This window comes from Notamacropus eugenii, chromosome 6, assembly GCF_028372415.1.
Source record: "Notamacropus eugenii isolate mMacEug1 chromosome 6, mMacEug1.pri_v2, whole genome shotgun sequence".
Lineage (NCBI taxonomy): Eukaryota > Metazoa > Chordata > Mammalia > Diprotodontia > Macropodidae > Notamacropus > Notamacropus eugenii.
Genome location: NC_092877.1, coordinates 48,863,460 through 48,883,052, shown reverse-complemented (window position 1 = coordinate 48,883,052; position 19,593 = coordinate 48,863,460). Strand labels below are relative to the sequence as shown.

Genomic DNA, 19,593 nt, shown 5'->3' with positions numbered 1-19,593 from the left:
ATTCCTATCAGCCCTTAGAAGCCTAGATCTTGAGGTGGAAAGGAGCCTATGTGCCATCCAATCCAATCCCTTTATTTTACAGAAAGGATACTCCATGGGGTATCCTTGGCCAAGGGATAGGGGCCAAGAAAAGGTTACACAGGTTTACACAGGAAAGGTGGGTTTGGATTTCAGAGCCAGCGTTCTTTCTCCTGGACCCATCAACAAATGCCACCTCCTTTAGAAAAGTCCTCGTCGATGGTTAAGAGTAGTACTTTTTATACTGCTTACATGGCATTTACTTCCCATTTTCTCTAGAAGGGAAAGGCTACATTGCAGCCTCAATGTTTCAATATTACAAATAGCTCTCACACCAAATGAGAACTAGCCTTCACTCAACCAAAGGCAGACAAGGAAGAGCAAAGTGACCTAGTTCCATAATTTGGCATTAACAGATAAACCCCAGTGACTTTCTCTTTATTCTTCAGCACATTAAGAAACTGTCCACCTGGAAGTAGAAGGACACTGGGGCCCTGACAATGATGTAATCAGCCACATCCTATTCACTAGTCTCCAGAGAAGGCATCAGTGACACAACATTAAAATGCTATTTCCTTGAGGGACAATATACACCCCACTGGAAGTGAGAAAGCCTTCTAAAAATTCAACCTAACATTAGCTTGCCTGGGGGCAAACATTTAACAGTGCTTATATAGCTTCACATGGTAATTCACTGTGAGCTTTCTGTATTCAGAGACAAAGTCAAAATGTGACTGAATATAATACTTTTCAAGACACACAGGAGCAGGTTATTACAGGATTTCTTCATATACTTGTAGTGAAAAGATTCAGAAAGGTGTTTTCAAACTAAGATGAACTGAATCCATTTTGAACTGGCATCCTCAGAGATTATTCTGAGCTGCATAAATGTGTCATGCTGTGACAACTCATATTTAGAGGGGAAAAAAACACTCAGTGGGGAACTGTACAATTCAATGTACTGCAAACACAATAATCCAGTGCTAAGAATGTTTGTATTAACATAAAAATGAACTTGTTCCACCAAATTTAAAGTGTATGTATTTTCTAAAGCAGGATACTGTAAGCCATACAATTGAAATATGCTGAATATGACAGATATTCAGAATAGCTCCAGAAAGAACAAAGATTCTGTCAGAGCAAAAGATGGTATTTCAGCTGTTTAAGGAGAACAGCTGAAAATACCAAGACAATTGAAATCTTAGTTTCTGTTGCCTCAAGTGCTATCTAGAGATTTTCTTTTTTCCTTTGGGTGGAAAGTGGGAAGGCTGATGAGTAGGGTGGTCTCAATTTCATTATTATTAATAATGCTCATATAAATGCGAGGTTAATGGCTTGTGAAGTGTTTTATATATATTATATTCATTTGAGCCTAATGCCACCTGTGAATCAAGTACCCTAGACATTATTCCCACCTTGCAGATGAGGAAATAAGACTCAGAGAGCTTAAGTAGCTTGTCCATGGTTGGTCACAGTTAGTATCAAGGGTAGGATTTGGACCCAGGTTTCCTGACTCCAATTCCAGAATTCTTTTGACTCCACCACACCATTCTACCTAATTTCATTCAACATACTTTTTAAAAAAATTACCATATCAGGTTTTAGACAAGTAGTGCTGAACTGACACTGGCTGTTGATATATGAACTACTTCTTCTACTACTTCTTTCTAAAGGATTCTGCCTTGTTTCACTATATATGCAAGTTCTGCAGGGCAGTTCCTTGAGGATATTGGAAGACTGTTCTTTCTTGTGGGAAAACACAGGTTTTTCCTGCAAATAATAAAGCTACCTTCTCTTCTCTTGCTTCAAAAGAACAGTGGAACATATAAAGAGATGGTTTCACCAGGAGCAGATACTGTTAGCTAAAAACACAACCAATCACCACTGCTGTTTGTTGTACTTAACTGAAGAATGCTTTTTCTCCCCTTGATGAAAGAAGTTCATTAACATTCAGGTATCCAAAATTATTTTCTGGACTATTCAGCATTTCATAAACCAAATAATTTTATTTCCTGATATCACCAATGATTTGGTTAAGTAAGATTGTTATGTATTGGTTTAAACATAGTGTAAATTAATAGGATGATTCAATTTCTACATTGGGTTGGTTAATTTTCCTATATTTTTTATTTTTGGCATGATAAACACATTAGCTGAAAAGAAGCATGATGATTTGAACATGTATTAACAACAAAAAGATGCAGGTTTATGGTTACCGCATTATGATTTCAAGGTTATTTGACCAAAAATGTCACTAATAAAATAGCCTTTTGGAATGTAGATATCATGAATGTCACTTTTTTTCTTAGAGAATGAATATTTAACAAGTGAACGCTGAAAAACTGGGTAGAATTCACTATGCAGCAAGTAGAAATTCATGGAAGAATAAATGAATTGGCTTGCAAGGCCTGGTAAGAGACTAGATTAGTGTCCACCTTTGTAACAACAGCTAAATCCCAGTGGAAGGATCATCTAAAACCACTGTACCTTAAACCTCCAAAAGGAGCCAGCTGCAGCACAAAAGAAAAATAGCTTCTTTGGCCTCAATGGGCAAAAAAAAAAAAAAAAAAAAGAAGGAAACACTGCTGGTTCATCCCTCCCTGTACCATTTTTATAACTAGTAATTAATTAAGTCTGACCACAAAAGGAAGCTCTGTTTCTTTTAAGGAGCATGAGATTACTATTAGAGATTTTAAATTGCCTCACATTTTCCTAGGTCTCAATTACAGGTGTCAAAATACAGATCAAATCCTATTATATGAAACCTATTAGGAAGAAAATTTTTTATAACAAAAAAAGTACCAGTAAAAAAACCATTTTCCTCAAACAATATAAGCTATAAGAAAACTTAGTACCACTAGAGAACCTGAGCAATCTCCTGCATTTGTGTGCTTAATTTTATTAAATTCAGGTGAGATTTTTTTTCTCTTTTTGTTCCCTCCCCAAAAACCCCAAAACACCAATATTCCATACCCAAAGTTCACTGTGGGGGAGGGGAACAGGGAGAAGGAAAGGAAGAAAGAGAATGCAGAAATACTATTAACCATTCAGTGAACCTCTTTTAAACCATTATTTTAAAAACTGTTCAGTGAAGTAATAGGGAGGAAGGGAAGGAGGACACAACCCAGGGGAGAGTACAGTTGAGGTATATAAACTGTGCTGTTGAGGAGTTCACATTTTACACAGACACTACTATAATATATAGGATAAGTTCATAAATCCATATCCTCGAAGGGGTTGAGAGGTTCTAAGAAAATGTGAAGCTGCTACCAATGAGGGGATGAGGGATAGACTGGTAGATAAGGTGGCAGAATAGGACAGCAGGAGAAAACAACATTCCAGGCAAAACCTTAGCTGTATGGAGGAAGGACAGATAGTGCATGTTCAGGGAGCAGAGACTTAGTTCAAATATTGCTTACTAAAAACTTCCCAGTCACCCTGGCTTGCAATGTAGGCACCATCCTTGACTCTGCACTCATTCCAGCCACTCATTTTCAATCTGTTGCCAAGTCTTGTCAATTCCATCTTTGTGACATCTCTTGTCCACCTCCTTCTGTTCTCTGACTCTTCCATCATCCTGGTTCGGACCTTCATCACCTTAAACCTGGACTACTGCAGCAGCCTTCTGGTTGGTGTTCTTATCTCAAGCCTTTTCCCTTAAAAGTGGTCTATCTTCCACTGTCTGACCATGTCACCCCACCCTCACTCAAATTCCAGTGGTTCCCTATCACCACCTCCCTCCAGTCTTTACACCTTAATCAACCCCTCCCCCATCATGTGTTCCTCTACGACAACAGCTTTGCTGTTCTCCATTTCCCAGCTCTGGCTGTCCCCAAGCATATCTCCCTCCTTGCTTCCTTCAAATCCCATCTAAATTCCCATCTTCCACAGGAAGCCCCTTGCAGTCCCTCTTAATTCTCGTGCCTTCCCTCTGCTGACCACTCCAAACACCCTGCACAGAGCTGTTTGCATAGTTATCTGTCCAGTTTCCTCCTCAGATTGCAAACTATTTGAGAAAAGGGACTATCTTTAGCCTTGCACTCAGCACAATGCTCAGCACACAGAACACTGCTTAATAATGTTTATTGACTATAGACCAGCCCAACAGCCCAGGCACCACTGAAACAGGATCACACTTGGCCCTCTGTAATTTGTTTAATATAAACAAAGTACAGCCAAACCACTAGCTGTAACAGAAACAGCCCGAGTTAGAACAGCAAATACAACTAGTTTTCAATGGAGGACTAGAATGAGTTCTTGAATTTGAGGGATACAAGGACTTCAGTGGCTGCTGAATCCAACTCAAACACCAGGAGGGTTTCCTCTATGCTGAAACCAACAAGTTTGTCTGATGTCTGCTGGAGGCTGTTCAAAGGAAACAGAACAGGCCACCTCTCCTGGCAACCCATCCCATGTGAGCACAGCTTTAATGAGCCTCTCTGACTTCCACCCACTGTTCCTGGTTCTGCTCTCAACCTGGCTCTCCAGAATGCTCCTCCTCCTTCCTAGCCACTATGGCCACCTTTGAGAGGTCCCATTCTCCTGACAGGTCACCCTTTCTACCTGAAGCAGCATTTTGGGAAGGCCCTAGCATTACTTCATTCTTCTCGCTCTTCAGATTTCATTTTAAATTTATGAAGCTGTGAAGGCATCAAAGTGGCCAGAGTTGGAGTCAGGAAGACCTGAGTTCAAATCATGCCTCCAGACACTTATTGAGTGACCTTGGACAGGTCCCTTCACCATTCTCAGCTTCAGTTTCTTCATTTGTAAAACAGGGGTAACAACAATCCCTTGCCTATCTTAACTATATTTTAGAATGTACAGGCTGGATTTAAAGTAGACACAATTCATAGAGCATTATTTTCTATTCTGATATGCTGAAAAACCTTAAATAACCTCAACCCAAATATCCAAGACCCCCAAATTCAGCAGAACAGATGACGCTCCCAAAGACTTTAAAGAAATTTCCTTCTTTAATCTTCTCTCAGAAAACCCCAAGATTGACAGCTAAAGGGAATGCATGTGTTATATTTTTGTCTTATCCATTTATTAGACTGAACTCCACAAGGGCGGGTACAGTGACTTATCTAAAATCTTTTATTCATTTTTCAAAAATTTATTTATTTTTAGTTTTTAACACTCACTTGCATAATATTTTGAGTTCCAAATTTTCTCCCCATCTCTTCCTTCCCCCACCCCAACACAGCATAAAATTTGATACAGGCTCAACATGTACATTCATATTAAGTCTACTTTCACATTAGTCATGTTATAAAGAAGAATTAGAACCAATGGGAGAAACCATGAGAAAGAAGAAACAAAAAAAAGACAGAGAGAACAAATAATATACTTTGATCTGCATTCAGATTCCATAGTTTTTTTCTGGATGTGGATAGTATTTTCCATCATGAGTCTTTCAGAGGTGTTTGATATCTTTGCATTGCTAAGAAGAGATAAGTCTATCAAAGTCAGTCATAACACAATGTGGCTGTTACTGTGTACAATGTTCCCCTGGTTCTGCTCATTCCACTCAACATCACTTCATGTAAGTCTTTGCAGGTTTTTCTGAAGTCAGCCTGCTCATCATTTCTTATAGCAAAATAGTATGCCATTACATTCATATACCACAACGTGTTTAGCCATTCCCCAACTGATGAGCATCCCCTCAGTTTCCAGATCTTTGCCACCACAAAAAGAGTTGTTATAAATATTTTTGTACATGTGAGTCCTTTTCCCATTTGTATGATCTCTTTGGGATACAGACCTATAAGTGGTATTGCATGGTTAAAGGGTATGCACATTTTTATCGCCCTTTGGACACAGTTCCAATTTGTAAAACTTTTTATTTTCACAGGACTAACTGCACCCTGGGCTGCTCTGGACACACAGGAGACACTTTACATATGTCTGTTGAATTCTAAAGTTTCCTTCTTCTATGAATGCATTTTTAAGAGAAGGTTGGGCCAGGATAAATTAAGCCCAATTTTCTAAATGGCTGGTGAGGAGAAACTTTTTAAATGCAATTATTCCTAGAGCCATGAAAGCCTTATGTGACTGAGGGTCTGACAGGCCCATTAGCCCAAGCTGAGAAAGGCAGTGAAATGTATGAGATTTCTGAGGCAGTCAAGAAGGGAAGTCCCTGGGGACTCTAGTTATAAATGACTGGAGTTTATTCATTCTAGATAAACAAGGCTTGGGTTGCCCCAAATAATAAACAAGGAAATACAACAACCAAAACTATGTATTCTAAGAAGAAAAGACTATAGTTAATGTAGTGCAATTTAATTCAACTTAACAAATATTTAGTAAGCTCTTATTATGGCGAGATCTTTTTGCTTAAAAATTGTACATAGATGAAAAAATAATACACTCCGTCCAGAAGGAATTAACAGTTTAGTAAAAGAGGTAAACATGTAATCATGATACAAAGCAGAATGTGACAGGGAAAAAGAAGAGATTGAAGAAAAAAGTGCTCCAGTAAAATCTGAGGTGGGAAGTAACACTTTTAGCTAGAGATAAGGGAAAGCTTTACAGGAGATCAAGCCTGAGTTGAAACTTGAAGGAAGGAGAAGATTCCAAAAGGTATTGTGTACATTCTATGTATGAAAGCTATATATTTTGTAGAAAGAAGCAAATTATCATAATAATTCAATTATTTTTCAACCCCAGCTACTTGGAAATCAGCCAAACACCCAGGAAGGAAGCAATAAAGACTTTGTAAGAGTCAATATAGATGTCACACAATCTTGGAGCAGTGCCTGCTCCAATTCTTAACTAGCACAGGATTCACTGAGCATTTATTTACTTATAATTGTGTGTAAAGTAAAACTGGTTTGTACATTCTTCATTCTAGATTCATTAAAAAGGGGACAAGGACAATACAGGCAGATACACTAAACGTAGCAAAGAATTAGGAACTGACTAGTGGAAAAACAATTCTAAAAGGAGGAGTAGAAATTCCAAAGAAATAGCCAGGGCCATTCAATGTAGAGAAAAATGGCACTACATCACCCTTGAGGGTATCATGCTATAATATCACAGTAAAACATAGTAACTGAAGTTTTTAATAATTTAATTTTAAAGATGAGGGCTCATCATTTTTCATATATTTTACTTAGAAAGGCAGAGGATTATGCAAAGTTTTAATTTTTTTCATACTAAATGGTTAAAATAAAGTTTTGGTGATTAAAGGCTTTCTTTGCTCAAACTGATTATTTACATGTTTAGAATTCTTTATTCCCCGATACTGGGTAAATGAACCACATTCATTATAGTTAGTTAAAAAAAGCTGAACACAGAAACAGATAAAGAAGATAACCTGTTAAAAGTTAAACAATGGGAGTTATAACTGGATTATCCCTCTGCACCTGTGAAAATCTATAATTTTTTCTGCTTCAGAGCATGTTTGTCTCTAAAAGAAATGCTGCTTTTTAAAAATTATTTTCTTCTGCAAAACTGCTCCTAATTCCTTGTACCAAGTCCAACAGCTGCAAGACAGAAAGGATACTTGAATTAAGAAGACTGTCTTTCAACACAATTAAGCAATGAGACACGCATTTAAATGACACCACTAAAAGGCAAATCCATTTTCCATAGTGACTGGACTAGACTTGTAAGAGAATAATAAAAACATATCAGTGAAGGTCAGTTTTTGAAGAGATAATAGGGTAGATATTGCATTAAACATTACTTAAATTTAAATATGAAGTTGTATAATACTGAAATAAGTTAGAAATAACAAAGAATAAAAAAAGCCTTCAATTTAATTTGAAGTGAATTCCTAGGCTTTTTGAACAGCTTTCAACTAGCTGCAAAGAAAGGTTTAAGAAACCTCTCCAATTCATACTAGGGAATTCTAATAAACATGCTGATGTCCCCTCAAACAAAATGGCCTCCCAATCGATCCATCAACCTCAATTCCCATAACCGATACCTTCACTCCTCCTCAACCACACACAAGTACTGACACATATTCTTTATTAGTATCACTCAAACATTTGGCCTCCATTCAGAACTCTTCTATTAAAATAATCAACAAGCATTTATTAAGTGTCCACTGAACTCTGGCACTTTCCTAAGTGTTAGAGATAAAAAGATGAAAAACAAAATGGTTCCTGCCTTTTGGGTGTCAATAGTCTGAAAAGGAGAGAATATATACCCACAAAGGTATATGTAAAATAAATAAATAGAAGGCAGTGCTGGTGGGAAAACTAGAAGTAGGGGAAAACTAAAAGGAAGACCTCACGGGGGAGGTGGCATAGGGTCCAAAAGAGGCAGAACTAAACAGGGCTAAAACTCCAGGCCTGGGGGCAATTTGGAAAGGCCTCTTCCAAGAAGTACTGAACCAAGAGGGAAGTGAGAGGTTCTAAGGGGAAGAAATGAGGAGAAAGGAAATTCTAGACAGAGAAGGCATACTCTGTTTAAAGCATAGAGATGGGAAGAAAAAAAAAAAGTCTGGCTGTATCAGTGGGGAACAAGGAGTAATACATAATAATCCTGGAAAGGTAGGCTAGAGTCATATCATGAGAGGCATTAAATGCTGGAAGAGTTCATATTTTATCATCAGTATTTTTCATCCTTTGTACTAGAAGAGGACCAGTGACATATTAACTGTGCATGATCAGTCCCAAATGAGCTCACAAGGCTCTACTAAAGGTTAGGCACAAACAAGACATTTGGGATGGAGATGACTCTAGATTTGTGCATCTCATGTTTCCTTTGTAATACTGTGATTCCGTTTGGCTTACAGAACACAGTGCCTTCTTTGGTACTCTGACAGGAGGTCCTGTGCCAGTGTTTCTTGTGTCTCACAAATGATACTGAAATTCTTCAGAGAAACCTTGAAAGTATTTTTGTGCCTCCTCTTCTGACTTTCATGTGAATGCTTGCTTTGTGAGAGTTTTCCACAAAACAGTCTTCTAGGTAAACATACATTCGACATTTGGGCTTCATGGCAGTCCATCAGAGTTATGTTCTCTACAGTAGTTTCAATGCTTGGCAGTTCAGTTCAAGGGAGAACCTCAGTGTCTAGCACCTTGTCTGTCTTACCAGGTAATCTTCAGAATCTTCCTAAGACAATTCAAATGGAAGTGCTTCAATTGTTTGGCACAGGGCTGGTCAGACTGTTCAGGTTTAACAGGCATAGAACGATGGAAGCCAACACAATGGCTGTGTCGATCTTCAGTTTGATATGCAGCCTAATACTTCTCTCCCATACTTTCTTTTGTTGAGCCAGTTCTGGAAATGTGTGCTGCAACCTCATCATCTATGTAAAATACCTGGAAAGTACACTGCCAAAAAAGGGAACTTATGCACAGCAATCAAAATTTCTCCATTTGCTGCAGTTGTTGATTGTTCCACGTATGGTGTAGTGCTAGCTAGTGGAGAACCTCTGCTTCCATTGTCCATCTCTATATAGGAAAAGGAAACAGGTTGTCCTGCAACAATCACAGGGTGGGGGTAGGGCTTCTCTCTTTCTCTCTCTCTCCCCCCCCCCCCCCCCGCCTGTGTGTGTGCGCGCGCGTGTGTGTGTGTGTGTGTGTGTGTGTGTGAGAGTGTGAGAGAGAGAGAGACAGAGAGAGAGACTCTCAGCAAGATTCTTGCTAGAGTGTTCCTTAATTGGTTGATCTTTTACCTAGAAGATGGCCATCTACCTGAGAGCCAATGTGGCTTTAGTAAAAGTTGAGGACTGATCAACATGATGTTTGCAGCTGGACAACTCCAAGAGAAATGTCAGAAGCAGAACAGAGGTCTGTACATAATATTCATCAACCTAACCAAAGTCTTTGATACTATCAGGGGTTATGAAGGATCATGGCAAAATCTGGCTGCCTGCAGAAGTTCATCAGTATTATAATACGTCAGTTTCATGATGGCACGTTTGCAAGGGTTCTGGATAATGGATGATGCTCTTGCACTTTCCCAGTCACCAATGGAGTACAGCAGGGCTGTGTGCCTACTCTCACGCTATTTTTAGCATAGCGTTTTCTGACAGACAACTTCAAAGACGACAAAAATGGGATAAAGGTCAGCTACTGCACTGATGATAAACTAAATTTCTCATAGAGGTAACAGGAAGTCACTGCAGCTTTTTGAGTGAGGGTGTGACTTTGAAGGCTCCTGTTGTGCTTTAGGAACATCACTCTGGTAGCTAACATAAAAGCAGGATTTGAGAGGAGAGAAACCAACTGGGAGTCTACTACAATAATCCAGGCTGAGGTGATAAGGGCTTGATGTGAAAGTAGAATTCAAAAGATTTGACAGCTGAATGGGTATGGGAGGCAAAGGAGAATGAAGAGTTGGGGATGATAATACCTAATTTGAAATCCTAGGACACTAGGAAGATGATGGTTTTCTCAGAAAGATAGGCAGGTATAGGAAAAAAGAGAATTCTGTGTTTTGTACTGAGGACTTTTGAGATACCTTTGGCACGTCTGGTTGGAGAAGAAACATGTAGAACTGGCACTCAGAAGACATATACATTTGGAAGCTATATGCATAGAGGTAACAGCTGAATGCAAGGAAAGTGATGAGCTGAAAGAATGGAGAGAGAGAAGAGAAAGGGACCACAACAGAAACCATGAATTGGGGCTTTGATGATGATCCTGCAAAGTAGATAGAAGGATGGGAACCATGACCTGGGATTTGACTATGAAGAGATGACTGGTGCCTAAGAGAGGGTAGTGTCAATTGAATGCTAGGAATCAAAGTCAGATTTCACAGGACTGTGAAGTTAGAGGAAAATGAGAAAGCAGAAAGGATGAATGGAGATAGTCCTCCCCTCTACTTTTTAAAAGAGGAGCTTGACTTTGAGAGGGAAGAGAGTTCCAGGATGATAGTCTGAAGGGATGGTAATAATTGATTCTTTTAAGGATAGGAGAGCTTTGGTCATACCAAAGGGGGAAGAAACAGTGGGTAAGAAGGGGCAGTGGCAGCTGTAGACTAGCGATGGAGAGCAGATGATTGAAGGGACAAGCTCCCAGAGAAGGAAGGAGGAGATAGATTGCAGGGTACAAGTAGGGATGGCCTCAACAACAAGGTGATAGGTCATTTTTTTTTTTCCCCTAGAGACTGGAGCAAAGGAGAGAATGGGGTATGATGTTGCAGTGATTTCAAGTGTGGAAATGGACAGAAGAGCTCAAAATGGATGGATTAAATTTTTTTTTGGTGAAAAATGAGGAAAAATTCTTTGGGGAACATGTTCCCCAAATTGTTCTGGGGAAAGAAGAAAGGCTTTGGAATAGATCTCCTGAAGAACTGGATAAAGAATTAACCAGGAACGAGTAAAAGAACTGGCATGGTAGCACTAAGGGCTCAGGTAAGACTGGTTAAAACAATTTTAGGTGGACAAAGTCAACACAGCTCTATGACTTCCTCTAGAAAGCTGGCTACAGCAGTGTAGGAATAAACATATTGCTGTCTGGAGCCATTAAGTTTTGGCTACACTGATTTTGAATACACTGATTCACTCAATGGGCCCTAAGGGCACTTCTGTATTAATGACATATCACAACCACTGATGTTTAAAGTGATGACTCTGATCATCAATTATGTTCATTAATTCAATAATTATGTTCATTATATCCAACTTAAGGAGGTAGCTTCCCCAGAGAAAGAACTATAGAATCAGAACACAGAATGAAGCAGACTATTTTCTCTTGTGTTATGTTTTGGTTTGTTTTGTTTTTCCTCATGGTTTCTCCCATTCTTTATAATTCTTCTATGTAACATGACTAATGTGAAAATGTGTTTAATAAGAATATATGTGTAGAACTCATATAAGATTGCATGCTGTCTTGGGGAGGGAGGGGAAGAAAATTTAAGACTTATGGAAGTGATTGTTGAAAACCAAAAACAAATAAATTAATTTATAATTATAAAAAAATAATAAAAGGTCAAACACACACACACAAGGAGGTGGCTTGCTCTTATTTAGAAATAATTCCACCTAATCAAATGTTTAAAATTTTAAAAGTTTTAGGTGCTTAGTAAAAAAAAAAAAGTTTTAAGTGCTTAAAATACTCAAGTATTTAGAAAGCTTGATTATTTAGTGTGACACATCTCCCAGGAATTCTAGCTAGTCTAGCCTTATGGAACACCAGCTAGCTCTGGATTTCTTTTAATGCCAAAATTATTTACCACACACTACATAAGTATAGGGATAGTACACTCTTATTTCCCATTACTCACACATTCTCCATCCCAGTTAAATTGGTCTAATTAGTCATCCTCTGCACATGATTTACTTTCCACCTCTGTGCCTTTACAATGGGTACTCTTTGCCCAGGGTCCTTCACCCCTACCTCTCAGAATAAGAAGGCAGCATGGTTCTATAGAAAGGCTGCTAGATTTGGAGTCTGAGGATCTGGGTTCAAATCCCAATTTTGGGCTGATCGGTGGAACAGATCAGACATAAGATACATGAAGCAAATGAACCTAGTTATCTAGTATTTGATAAACACAAAGAACTTCAGCTCTTGAAGTAAGAAATTATTATTTGACAAAAACTCCTGGGAAAATTGGAAAGCAATCTAGCAGAAATTAGACACAGACCAAAACTTTATACCATATACCAAGATAAGCTCTAAATGGATACACAAATTAGATATAAAAGGTGATATCATAGGCAAGTTAGAAAAGCAAGGAACAAATTACCCTTTCAAATCTAGGGATAGGGAAAGCAAGGGATGGAAAGAACCACAAAATAAAAAGGACATTAATCAAATGTTATTAGATTAAATAACATTTAAAAGTTTTTTGTAAAAACAAAACCAGTGCAGCTAAGATTACAGGGAAAACCGTTAAGTGGGGGTGAGGGAGGAAACCCTTCTAGCAAGTTTTCTCTGGTAAAGGTCATTTCCAAGATACACAAGAATCTGATTCAAATTTATAATAATAAGAGACATTCCCTAATTGATAAATGGTCAAAGGATACGAACAGGCATCGTTCAACAGTCATACAAGAAAGTGTTCTAAATTATTAATAATTTTTAAAAGGCAAATTAAAGCATTCCTGGGGTTCTATTCAGAGCCATTAGATTGGTAAAGCTGACAAAAATGGAAAATGACAAATGCTGGAGGGACTAAAAGAAAACAGGAACATTAATGCACTGTTGGTAAACCATTCAAGAAAGCAATTTGGAATTATAGTCCCCCAAAGTTACTACATTGTGCACATTCTTTCACCCAAGGATAACCTTACTAGGTACATATGCCATAAAGAACAAAGAAAGGAGGAAAAATACTCAAATGTACAAAAATATTCACATTGGCTTTTTTTTTTTTTTTTGTAGTGGCAAAGAAGTAGAAACTAAGGGAGCACCCATCAGGAGGATGGCTGAACAAATTATTGTACATGAATGTAAAGGAATGTTATTGTGTTGTAAAAAAATGAGAAGGGAAAAATGTTTCAGGGAAACCTAGAATACTTTTTTGAACTGATGCCAAATGAAATGAGCAGAGTGAGAATATTTTTTACAATGTTGTTACTATAGTATAAATCAAGCAACTAGGAAAGACTTAAAAGCTCTAATTAATGTAACAACCAACCACAATTCCAGAGGACCAATGATGAAGTGCCCCAAAAGAGACAATGGATTCTAGATGTAAAATAATGAGATATACATTTGGGCACAGCCAATGTGGGCCATGATTCTGCTTCACTCTGCATATGTTACAAGTATTTTGTTTTTCTTTTCACCTTCTACTTGGACGTGATGGAGAAGGGAGAAGATACATATTTGTTAATTGAAAAAACACTAATTTAAAAAATCTTAGCGCTGTACCTTATAACCTATGTGACCTTGGACAAATCATTCCACTTTTCTGATCCTCTGGTAGCTCATCGGTGGAAAAAAAAAAAGGGCTGAGTAGGTAATCTCTCTGGGCTTTTCCAGTTCTAAGGTATGATTCTATGAGAATTTCTAGCTTCCTCTAAAGTTAAGACTGGATTTCACTTCCTCTGCAGAAACATTTTTGATGCCTTGCTCTCACCCTCCTGAAGTTATTTTACATTTAATTAAATGTGCACACGTGCGCACGCACACACACATATGAGGAGAATGATACATACTACAGGAACAATATTGTAAAAACAAACTCCTTTAAAAGATTTAAGAGCTCTCATCAATATAATGACTAACCACAATTCAAGAGGATCAAGATACAGTGCCCTGAGAGATGATGGATTCAAGATATAACAAGAGATATACATTTGGGAATACATACATATGGACTTGTGTGTGTGTTTATGTATGTGAACATCTAACACAGCAAACTACGTGACAACAAGGTCTGTTTTGTTTGTATTCTAGTCTCTAGTACAAAAGAGCTTAATGTTTATTCAACTGCATTAAATGCTATTTTAAAAAATTATTATACAAAAATTATAAAAACATGTAGAAGCAGCACACTTGTAAGATAAGACATAACTCATAATCTAGGAGTATTACAATGTCGCAAATTACAAAAATAAAATACACTTTAGACATTTATTAAACCAGGATTTACACTACCCATAATTTATCATTGTATACTAGACAAGTATTTACAATTATTATGGGGTGGTAAACAAAGAACACAAGATTTGAAATCAAGAGACCTGGGTTTAGAATCTGAACCCTCATATTTACTATTTATCTACATGTCACAGAGTGTTTACAAGGATCAAAGAAGAGGCAAAGTTCATTTTAAACCTCCAAGTATCAAATAAATATAAGCCATTTTTTACAGCAAGCACAGTGCCTCTCCCAAAGCTGTTACTTAATGTTTGTTGATTTGTCACAGAACTGTTCTATAATGTAACTTGTTCATGCGGCAAAGTAATTCTTTTCTTGCTAAGTACTGGTTTTAATGTAATGAAGGCAGGGATGGCTAAAACTACCAACTGGTTGATCCCACTTCCCAAAGCAGGAACAACACTATATCCAGAAAATTAATAGTTCTATAGTATAGAACAAAACCATAAATCATTTGGATAGCTTTTCATCCTCTAATACTCAAATCTGATGCACATGCATTTTTTTTGGTTGATGTTCCTAAACTTAAATCATCTGTTAAGGCTGGCAACCATTCTCATTCATAAGGAAGCTTACCCATTTCTAAGGCCAATTATACTAGGCATTGCTTTGGACCAATCCCACTTCCAGCCCTGTCCTCCCAATTAAGAGAGGGAGGATGGGGGAGAGAGGGAAAAGTTAAAAAAAAAAACCAAACCCAAAGTCAAAAGAATTTATCAAAAAGAAACAGTCAAGAAAGAAGTTTAAAAAACCTAAATCAAGTCATTACAGGAATTTATCAAAAAGAAAGTCAATTACTTTTCTATACATAGTAAAAAGAAAAGTCAACAAATATTTTTAAAGAGAAGCTTATTATCTACTTGTATGCATGATTATAAACAAAATTAAACACTTACTGATGATCAAAGAGGCAAAGGATTTAACAAAACTAAGAAATTAGAATATTTCTTGTTCAGTTCACAAGGTTCACTTGTGAAAGTTCAGTTCACTCTTGGCTTGCCTGAACTAGTAGGAACCTGACACTTTAGTTCTTTTACTGATGCTTACTGACTTAGTCCCAACATTTATAGTACTGCTCTTCAGTAGGGCCCTTTAAGTGCTCTGAGTTGAGGGGAAAGTCACCACTGAAACAATCTACCTCTGGAGGAGCAAACTTAAAAATATAAGAGGTAGGAAATCTAATTCAACCTTGGACAAGTTACATTAACTCCACGTTCGTTTCTTTACCTTAAAAAAAAAGAGGTATTAGCATTCCCTAACCCTAAATGATGAATTATAAATAGGAAAAAGATATAAAATACAAATAAAGATGCATTTCTTTTCTAGTCAAATCTAACACACCACCCAAAGAGGTAAGTGTGACTTAAAGAAACAATTCTGAGGATAACTGAAGAGCAAATTCTGCTAAGTTAAAAGGAAAATATTGGAGGTGCTGAACTGAACTTCCTGGAGGTTTCTTTGATAAATGATACTTTTCATTTAATAACTGAAGACTTATAAACATGTTTCTGCATGAGAGCTAATAATATGTGAAAAAGCATGGCTCAGTAAACTGAAACTAGGCCTAGGGATCAGAAAGCATTAAGACCTAATGTCAACTCTGACCCCAACTACAAGGTGAACATGAGTAAATCATTATCTTGTCAGGGTTTCAGTTTCTTCATTTGTAACACATAGGAAAATTCTATAATCCCACCTGCTCATGGAACAGAGGTTGTGGTGACTGAAGGAATCTATCTCAGGTACCAAAGTTCTTTTAATTCAGCAGGAAAATCTAGTCTAGTAATTTGATCCAAAAGTATCACATAAAGTAAATATCATATATTTATGCTAATAATTCGTGAGCAATATAAAGCTGGAGAAATGCTTTAAAATTTAAGTTAAAATGCAATAATATCTTGAATGTGAAAAAGGCTGGAAATACTCAATAATGACAAATAAATGGTTCATGGAGGGATGCTTAATCCAATGCATAAATATAGAGTGGAAGAAATGAAGGTCTAGCACTGTGGCGACTGATGAATGGAATAGGCTTCCAGAGGGAATGGGGAGAGACAGTCACAAAGACAGGAGTAAAAGGGTGTAGAATTAGGTTTTTTGGTTCTTATATGAAAACATGACCAGTGCTCTGATGCAGTTATTTTTGCTGGAACCATCACTATAGATGAAAGGATATTAGCAACATTTGGGCAAAGTAAGGTTTTAATTTGTGAAGTATATAACTATGTTTCATCTTTAATATCCAACAATCAACTTGGTGATTTGTCTGACCTCTAATACAAAGTACTCTTGGTTTTGAGGGTCACTGTTACTGTAACAATGAAATGCCATCTACTGGGTAAGGGAGGGATTTGAGAACAAAAATCTGTTGGAATGAAAACAAGGTATCAAGGCTGCTCATCCCAAGAAGGTTGAATAACTACTGTGTAAAACAGGAGATCTAATATTACAGAGCTCAACCTAGAAATTTTATATCATTTTATTCCTTTGCACAGGGTGGAAGGCAACTACCATTTTCTTTATTCACCAAAAGAAGTTAAAGAACTAAAGTTAGCTGGCAGAAAACTAGGAAAAATGTGGTTGCCCTCTAGATACGGCTCAGGCTCTAGTATGCCAAATAGCTTAAAGAACAGAGAAACCACAATGAATAAACACAGAAACAAAATTCACTTTAAGTCAAACATCATTCAATCTTTTGTTAGAGCTTTAATTAAGAAATGAGGGGATGATGGTCTTTACATAAAAAAATGACTAAGATAATACAGGTATTTTATTTTTTTTATTTATTTTATTTTATTTTATTTTTTTTTATTTTGTAATGTTTAACAATCACTGCCATACAATTGCGATTTTATCCCTCCCCACCTACTCCCCACTACCCCCCTCCCTCCCCACGACTGCATACAATTCTGTACAGATTCTACATATACTTTCCTATTGAGTATATTTTCACTATAGTCATGCTATGTAGTCAGACTAAGATAAATGAAAGAAATCGTAATACAGGTATTTTATGTCTACAAACCACAAGAGCAGTATGTGTTTCTTTCTGCTGAAATGACTACCACTGATGAGAGATTTTTGATTCAATTGATTCTTTTCTAAATACTTTCACGAAATGGATTTTACAATTGATGAATGACTTAAAAAGTTACAATACGTAATATAGCAGAACACAGAAATATCAAGTATAAATTAATGGACATCTCTGCCATCAAGTTGGAGCTAGTTGTATATAAATTTGCAAATAAAATGTTGAATTTATGATGTGCATTTTGCAGCCCAAGGTCATAACAGAATCAAATAAGATCATTACTCAGTCTAACAAGCTAATACTGATGAGCTTCATTTATATGCCATTATACCAAATTGTTTCTTAAAATCCTACTCATCCCTCCACCTAAACTATGCTTATCACCACCTCATTAGAGAGCCAAAAATATTAACAAATTATCTAAATGAACAACTATAAGTAGTATAGATCACTCACAAGCTATACTGACATATCAGTCCTTGATTATTTTCAGGACATACTTTTCCTATTAACCATCTTTCAGGTTAATCAAAGTAACGAAACTGAACAAAAGACTTTTCAAAAATATTATCTGTTACATTTATACTATCTTAGGCATTGAAAAGAAATTATTAGATTATTCACAAATATTTTAAAGAAGAGGTCAACATAGACTAATAAAACAACACAAAGGACTTGAATCATGAACTACTGAAATGAGAACCCACTAACTAAATTCAAATGGCTCTGTATTTTTCTACATCTTATATGAAATCCAGCAGAATTTGTTTTGTCTCTTTGTAGAAACTATAACCAAATTCCCAAACCCCTGAGGTTCAATCCCTTTTAGTTTCTCCAAAACATTCCTAGTAAACAACGCCTAAAAAAAGATGATAGGGAAATGGTAAGATGATAGGGAAATGGTTATTTCTTCACTGTAAGGTAAAAGTTACAGGAGAATCAACAAGAGTATTTATGAATGCATGGGCAAATAGAGAGTAGAGGAGAAACAGAAGGCAAAGAAGAATAAAAGCCTAAAACGATCCTCGGCCTTTTTTGGGCCCCACAGTCCTTCTGCATTCAAAAGGACAACTCTGGCAGCCAGGTTGCTATGGTGATTCTACATCGATGCAGAAGTTGTCAGAGCAGTCTCTGCTAAGACTTTAGTTGCAATTATATAGCAGCTCAAAACAATTCTTCTGTTGACCATACAGAAGCCAAAGAGCTACGAATCGCCCCCAAATCATGAGCAAGTGGATGGATGGAGGCTGTCCGCTCTTCCCCCTGTAGGCAGCCACAAAGCTAACACAGTCCTTCATAAGTAAAGGCAAAAATCAGTTTGAAAACTATCAATTTAAAAAGTATCAATTTGAAAACTATCCAATTAAGTGAGCCTCTAGCAGTCTTTTAAAAGTTATTTACAACATTAGTTTTATTTCAAAGAATCCAGTAAAATATCTTTTAAAAGATCTTCACCATGTTCCATGTTCTGGTGCAATTATACAAAACTGTGCCCACTTCAGGATTCTCAGCCATAAGACTCAGCCACAAATCCAGTAAGAAAAGCCAGAGTTTCTGAGTCTAGTGATGACAATGGATTATTGCAGTAGAGATTTTTAGGAAAAAATGAATTCATCACACAGCCATTTACAAACCTATTATAACATCAAAGTGACAATTTTTAATCAGGTCTGTGCTTGAAATTCTGTTAAAAACAATATTAATGTGGGCTTTAAAAAACCCTTCTGACTTATCAACGTTTTACAAAGTGATTCGTGAAGATTAAAATTTTCATAGTATGCTAATTTTAGAAGAAAAGAAAACTAAGGGGAAGTGTACTAGCATATCTAAGGTCATCATAAACAATTAAGTACCAGGGTGGGATTTGAACATAAGTCCTCAAACTACCCTTCAGGAGCTCTAGCAACAGCAACAAGATTTAAGTGTCTCTGTAAGGGCACCTTGAAAGTGAACTATTCTAAATGGAGCAAGAAGAAAGTGACAAGGAGGGAAGGAGGGGCACATGGTGTTCAGCCACAAGGCAAA

The 19,593-nt window shown here is 37.0% G+C and overlaps 1 protein-coding gene across 4 annotated transcripts in view; it reads right to left on the bottom strand.

Annotated features, from left to right (window-relative positions):
* Positions 1 to 19,593, bottom strand: part of MAEA (macrophage erythroblast attacher, E3 ubiquitin ligase) — a 128,256-nt gene that overhangs the window by 57,316 nt on the left and 51,347 nt on the right. The gene's annotated exons all lie outside the window — the stretch shown is intronic.